Below are 6,988 nucleotides of genomic sequence, written 5' to 3'. Positions count from 1 at the left end.
TTGAATGTCTACAATCAACTAACTACGTTCTCACTCCACCTGCATAGACTCGCTCTCGTTCTCAGTGACAGTTCTCCACACCTAGATAAGTACATACTTATGTATTTATATTAACTTGTATTATTTATATTAATTGTCAATTGTAAGAAAATGTCTTAAAAGATTAAAATTTTTATAAATAAGTTTTTATGCATACATATGTATGTATTTGGGTATTTAGATTTTACTTAAAGATCGGTATGTACATACATGCATACTTAATTAAGCTTAAAATTGTACTTCCTCACTCTTGTACTTCACTTCTTTGACTGGCTTTAACTTCGCCGCAAATTAAACAAAGCAAAACATGATTTATATGCGAGACAAATTTCCACAGAAAGTAACGGTAGACAAATTATTTTTGGATATTCATTCTATTTTTCAGCTGACTACGATGCAGCGTTCTACTTTACATTCCTCGAAATGAAGCAAAGAAGCGAAATAAAAAAAATATTGTAGGACATTCTACTTTGCTTTCCCCGAAATGAAGCAATGAAGCGAATTAAAAAAGAAATATTATAGGCCATTCTACTTTGCATTCCCCGAAGTGAAACAAAGAAGCCAAATAAACAAAATATTGTAGGCAATGCCTAAAAGAAGCGAAAAAATCCGAAAACATTATAACGCTATGCCTTCTAGAACACGTTACCACTAAAAGCGATTACCGATTTTTTGCTGGGCAAGTTCTGATGTTTGGAGGGAATACCAAGCTTAAAATTTAACCGCTTATAGGGTCCAATGGAGTCACCTTTTTACCAGTTTGTAGCATAATATATCATTAACAGCAATGGCAGTATTTTTAGATACGTATTTAATAATGTCATCTTCATTTACATTTGGCATGAAAGAAGAGAGATGAAACCAAGTGTTGCGCACTACAACATTGAGTTCCGTGCTAATGTTAGAACCAACCACAACAGCTGACCGCTTACGTTCTCGCTTTCTCATTGTGTACCAATCAGCATTATCAGCATTATTTATTTGACTGCCAACATTTACATTTAGCACAGGCGATTTAGCAGCGACTCAGGACTCACAACCAGTGAAGGCAGCATTAGTAGAAGCATCAGCTCAAGCAGTGACAGTAATGTTTGTAGGAACATCAGCACTAGAAGTAAGCTGATTACGAATGGTGGAAATATGTGAATTCGGTGATAACGGAGCAACAACAGACCCATGCACTACAGTTTCTACAGCAGCAACAACATGATTGCGCGGAGCTGCATAATTCTCAGAGTCCCCATCAACAGCAAGCAGAGAGGCCTGCGAGCTCTTGGCATTTTGTTGTGTTGACTTTGACTGAGCACGTTTAGCTTTATTAAGAGTAGCCGACGAATTAGAGTTTGACGAGTCGTTGACCTTTGCTTTAGAGCGCGTCTTCATCGCGGTTTGACTTTTGTTCTCATCGCTGAGAGACAGATTTTTGTTATTCGCACAGCTAACACCCACAAGAACTTGCTGAATTTCACTTAACGATGAGCACACTTTTTCCAGTTTGGAGAGACACATCGGTATAGTGCTATTAACGCAGATATCACATCTGAACAACAAATTTGTGTTTGTTTTTAAATGATTGATACAATCAGAGTTTAATTTTGAACAAATTATATGCACTTTTTGGCAGCAGATATTACAGGAGATAAAATCATATCCGTTGAAATGATTATTACAATTAATGCACTTAGACATCGCGAATGACAAGAGATAAATTTGGATATTTACGAGCAAAGAAAAACACGTCTGCACTCAATGCGGACGACAGACTATTTTCTGACTACACTGTAGTTTAGAATTAATAAAAAAGGTTATTTTACCTATAATAAAACTTAACTCTTTTATTTATATGCATACCAATTGGTTATATACTTTATATTTTTTATATCTTAGGCTTCATTCAACAAAGTATATTGATGCAAAGTGTTAAACTATGAGACTCAACAAAACTAAATATAATATGATATAAAATATGAAAGAATATAAAAAATTCTGGTTTTACTTTCTTAAACATTATAATATTTTTATGCAGATGCACTTGACAGATTCGCAGCTTCATCAATGTTTGTTTCCTTGACGACTATAAATTAAAGGAAAATTATAAGGCGTCTGAAAAGCTAGTTTCAGTGAAAAGTCATACACGTACTTACTTTTAATTTCATTAATTTTTCTCCTGGCTTAGGCTTGCCGTTGATAGGTAACTGATGAAATTTCCTATTCATCAAGTCCCACATTGCAGCGCAAGGCGCAGCGTAGGCGATGTTAAAAACATTGTATGCCTAAAAGCATAGTATATCCACAGCTTTAATATTTAATTTTGTATTGTTTTTTTATCCAGCAAATCCCTTTTTAAAACGATTAAAATTATATTATTCGTCTCACAGCAGTCAACAAGTAATTCCACAATGACACGCGATACATAAAAATTTGGTGAAATATTAAATTGCCGGTAATTGAGTATATTGTACGAAAATATTCGCATGTTGTACGAATTTAAAAAACATGTTTCTGCATTAGTACTTTATTCGAAAGTATTAACTAAATTGTACGAATACAGAGATGTAGTTTTCCTAAATTTTAAAACCATACGTAAATATTACGAATGCCTTCCTACAATATACAAAATTATTCGTACAGAGATTTGTTCAGTGCTTTACGAATGTGTTCCGTAAAATAAACGTAAGATTGCGTAAATTGAACTGAAAAAATGCCTTACGAAAGTCCTTTCGTTATATTTACGTATGGTTCGTAAAACCTTGTTTCGTTGTGAAAAATGTGTTCATACTAAAGAATGTACACGAAAAAAACTGGTCACAGTTAAAACGTTCTAAAACATAAATATATCAATGGAATTCAACGATATTTACATATATTTACATCTAAACTTAGTTTTATTGAAATTCGTTAAAAAAGGGTTAATTCTCTTTGTAATAAGCAAACGATCGCAATTTTGACTTTATGTCCTTCATTAGCCCTTGCACAGAAGTTTCAGCGATTTCCTTGGAAACCAGCTGCCATTTATTTTTGAATTGTTGTGCGTTTTTTACAGTTTTGTGGGTCTTAAGAAGTTTGGATTTCATAACGGCCCAGTAGGTTTCGATCGGCCGATGCTCTGGACAATTAGGTGGATTCACCTCTTTTGCTACAAAATACACTTTGTTTCTATGTTACCATCCTAAAGCCATTTTTCCGTAATGACATATCGCGAGATCAGGCCAAAAAAGCACTGGATCTTTATGAAGCCGTATAAGAGGTAAAAGTCGCTTTTGCAGACACTCCTTAACATAAATTTCTTGGTTAATTGTACCAGTGCTTACAAAAGGATCACTTTTGAAGCCGCATTGGCAAATTGCCTGCAAATGAGAAACTTTTTGTTAAATTTGTCAAACTTTTTGTTTTTATATTTATCTGCAACATTGCCTCTTTTATTTGCAGTGTGAAATTCGCGGCCCCGGATTTTTTTAAAATCGGCTTTTACGTACGATTCGTCATCCATAACAATACAGCCAAATTTTTGTATGAAACTGTCGTACAATTTCCGAGCACGTTGTTTCGCCAACAAATTTTGCTTACCGTTGCGATTAGGTGCTGCATTCACTTTGTAAGAACGTAGTCCTGCTGTTTTGCATACTTTTTGTATATACGAAGACGACATGTTTAATTTTTTGCCGACATCTCTTACCGAAAGTCCAGGATTTTTCTTAAAAGCAGATAACACTTCCTTTGCCTTAATTTCGCAAGCAAATCCTTTTTTTCTGCCACTACCAGGGATCCTTTTTAAAGATAAACATTCATTGTATTTTTTAAGCACATAAGTAACGGTAGACTTTGGAAATTTTAGCTTTTTTGCGATGTCGTTATGGAACATGCTGGGATTTTCCAGCTTTTTGCGCAATATTAACTCACGATCGATTTCTTTCTTGGTCCTCGTTTCTACACTGATTTTTGTTACTAAAAAGAAATGATGCAGTAAGGTGGAAAATGCTTCCAGCTTTTTAAGTGTCTACTGATTTTTATTTTAATGTTATGATTAACCGAGCTATGCTTGGTTATGTACGACCAGTTTTTTTTCGTGTACATTCTTTATGAACGAAAGTTTCGTACATTGCACAAAAACCAAGACTAGAAAAGATTTTCGTAGCACTTTTACGAAATTTTATTTTCAGTGTATTCACACATAATGCACACTGCATTGCACGGTAGCGTGGGCCGAAAATCCGCTTTTTTAGAATTTTGATTGGTTATTGCAATATGGTTAATTATGCTCTAAAATATCTGTGTTCAAGATTGAAATTTTTGGTCAACATCTTAGGCTCGCTCAAGTCCATCAAAGTGCTCAAAAAATAAAAATTAATAAATATATTAACTAACACATTTTTTTTACTAAAATTGCAATTATCTTTGAAAGTATTAGTCCTACATAAATTGGTATATGGACCATTTTTGTAGAGAATGGAAATATGCTAAGAAAAATGTTTTTCCACTTGAACTTTGATGAAATTTGGCGTGCCTAAGATATTGAAAAAAATTTTAATCTTGCACACAGTTTTTTTTAGAGCATTATGAACCATATTTTTGCTACAACGAATCAAAATTCTAAAAAAGCGGCTTTTCGGCCTACACTAATGCACAGGGGAGCTTTTATTCGATAAGAAACACAAGAAAACACAGAACTGGGCGGTAAGTATATATATTACGCAAAAGCCATGTAAAATTACTCTTTTCCAATGGGGTTTGTTATAAGTATCGTTAAACTAATCACATGTTTATTGCCAGATGGAAACGGGGTTACTTAAGCAGCTAAAAGGAATTTTACCCGAATTGAGCATTCTTTTTTACCGCTCGTTTATGTAAGAATGCACCACATGCGTTATAGTAGTCGTGGCCATTTTTAAATTTTCGTGGAGAGTGTTAAATGTAACGTGTCTCTCGAAAAATCATTCTATGTCCCTAGTTTGTGTGGGTTTTTCAGGAAACACTGTTGGTTTCCATTTTTATTATGCTTCCCCATTAGATCCTTGGCACTACGATTGGGCGACCGAAGACCGGCTATTAGCCAAATCATCCACCACCTGAGTACCTTGGAACCTACATAAGTCCAAACTTATTTCCTTGTGAAACGAACGAAGCATCTACTTACAACTTTTTGAAGAGGTCCAACGGGTTTCCAAGGCCTACAGAACAGATTGCTTCTCACTGGCCACTCTGATTTGGTGTCCACAAAATCTTTCACCACTACCGCTGCTTTCTGGAAGAACGAGTTTAGAAATTTCAAGAATCTGAGTTATGCCTGTCGCTCGTTCATGTGGTGGTACCAGCGTCATAAATAATGGGCATATATTTACATATCGCATACCGTCTTTAGAAGAGGCATAACTTAAAAACAAAAATTCGGTCGATTTTTTTTCATAAATTAATTCGTAGCATTTTTCTCAAATTAATACAATTATTTTTTTCTTCATGATTATACTTTTTAACTATAAAACTACTGCATTAACTGTTTTTATATCAATTTTGTTGAATCTTTATGTTCCACAAGCAGTAGTATTTCTGGGACTGATTTTTGAGTTGTGCCTCTTTTGAAGACGGTTTGCGATATGCCTATATAAAAATGCTTATACAAGCCATAAACTCCAATAAAGTATGAGAATTTAATTAATTAATTTATTTATTTATTAAGTCTACAGAAAAATGTTTTCTTACAGACAAATGAGAACAAGTTATAGATATTTAAGTATGTATGATATATTACAGAGTAAACTAATTATAGATATTCATTTGTAATAATAATAATCTATATATATAAAATAATAGCCGTTTTCGTTGTTCGGAGTTAGCTCAAAAACTACTGCATAGATTTCAGTAAAATTTTCAGAGGTTATACCTTACATATATGGTCCTATTATATGCTACCAGAAAACTCGATAGGTGGCGCTGGGGTCGAGTTATTTATAAAAGTCTTATTTATGAACCGATTTCGTTCAAACTCAAAAGTGGGCTACCTCCATGATGGGGAAATACGTGTGCAAAAAATAGACCCGCTAGATGGCGCTGAAGTCGAGTTATTTATAAAAATCGTATTCATGAACCGATTTTTTTTAAATTCAAAATGTAAGATTCTAGCATGATGGAAAATACGTTTACTAAAAATAGATCCGCTAGGTGGCGCGGAAGTCGAGTTATTTATAAAAGTCGTATTTATGAACTGATTTCGTTCTAAATAAAAGTATAAGCTACCTGCATGAAGAAAAGAAAGAAGGATTCTTGGTCCTCTTTAACTGAAAACGCTCATCTGTGCTCTTTAGTTTCCTTATAAGGACTTTTATTGGCGCATCAATGTTGAAGTTGCAAGATCATAGAAGAATATTACGCACGCTTGGCAGAGATCTCACAGGTGGGAATAAGACCATCGGTAAAACGCATGACATCGAAAGGGATTAGTATTCCATATGGTATCCCAGCGCTACTATTCTTGGCCTATGTGTGAGGAGCTTTTAAACGCTATTTTTGTATTGGCCACGGCAAAAGATCTAATTAGCCGCGGCGAAGCCAGCGGGCATTGGCTAGTAACAATATAAAATAGCAAGGTGGGGAGCTGGCGAGGCCTAGTCTCCAGTCTACTTTTGTGTGCGGCGGGCGGAAAGACCTAGTTTCCGCTCCGCGCTGTGGACAAGCTGTTGTTCATGGTCGGAAAGGCCGAGTTTCCGATCCATGTTCCCGAAGTCATTACGTTGTATGTGAGGCAGGCGGAAAGGCCTAGTTTCCGCTCCGCGCTGTGGACAAACTGTTGGGCTTGGTCCCAAAGCCCGAGTCTCCGATCCATGCTCGTATTGTCTTAAGCGGTCGCGAAAATATATGAAGCCTTTACAATTTTACTAAGCAGTCATAGATATTGTGTAATTTTTCGTTCCCGGTTAAAGATATTAAATTATTTAGTTAACATGTGGAGCAAAGT

The sequence above is a fragment of the Rhagoletis pomonella genome, unplaced genomic scaffold, assembly GCF_013731165.1.
Source record: "Rhagoletis pomonella isolate Grant_MI unplaced genomic scaffold, Rhpom_1.0 Rhpom_scaffold_00009, whole genome shotgun sequence".
NCBI classification, from domain to species: domain Eukaryota; kingdom Metazoa; phylum Arthropoda; class Insecta; order Diptera; family Tephritidae; genus Rhagoletis; species Rhagoletis pomonella.
This window is presented reverse-complemented; position numbering follows the sequence as displayed.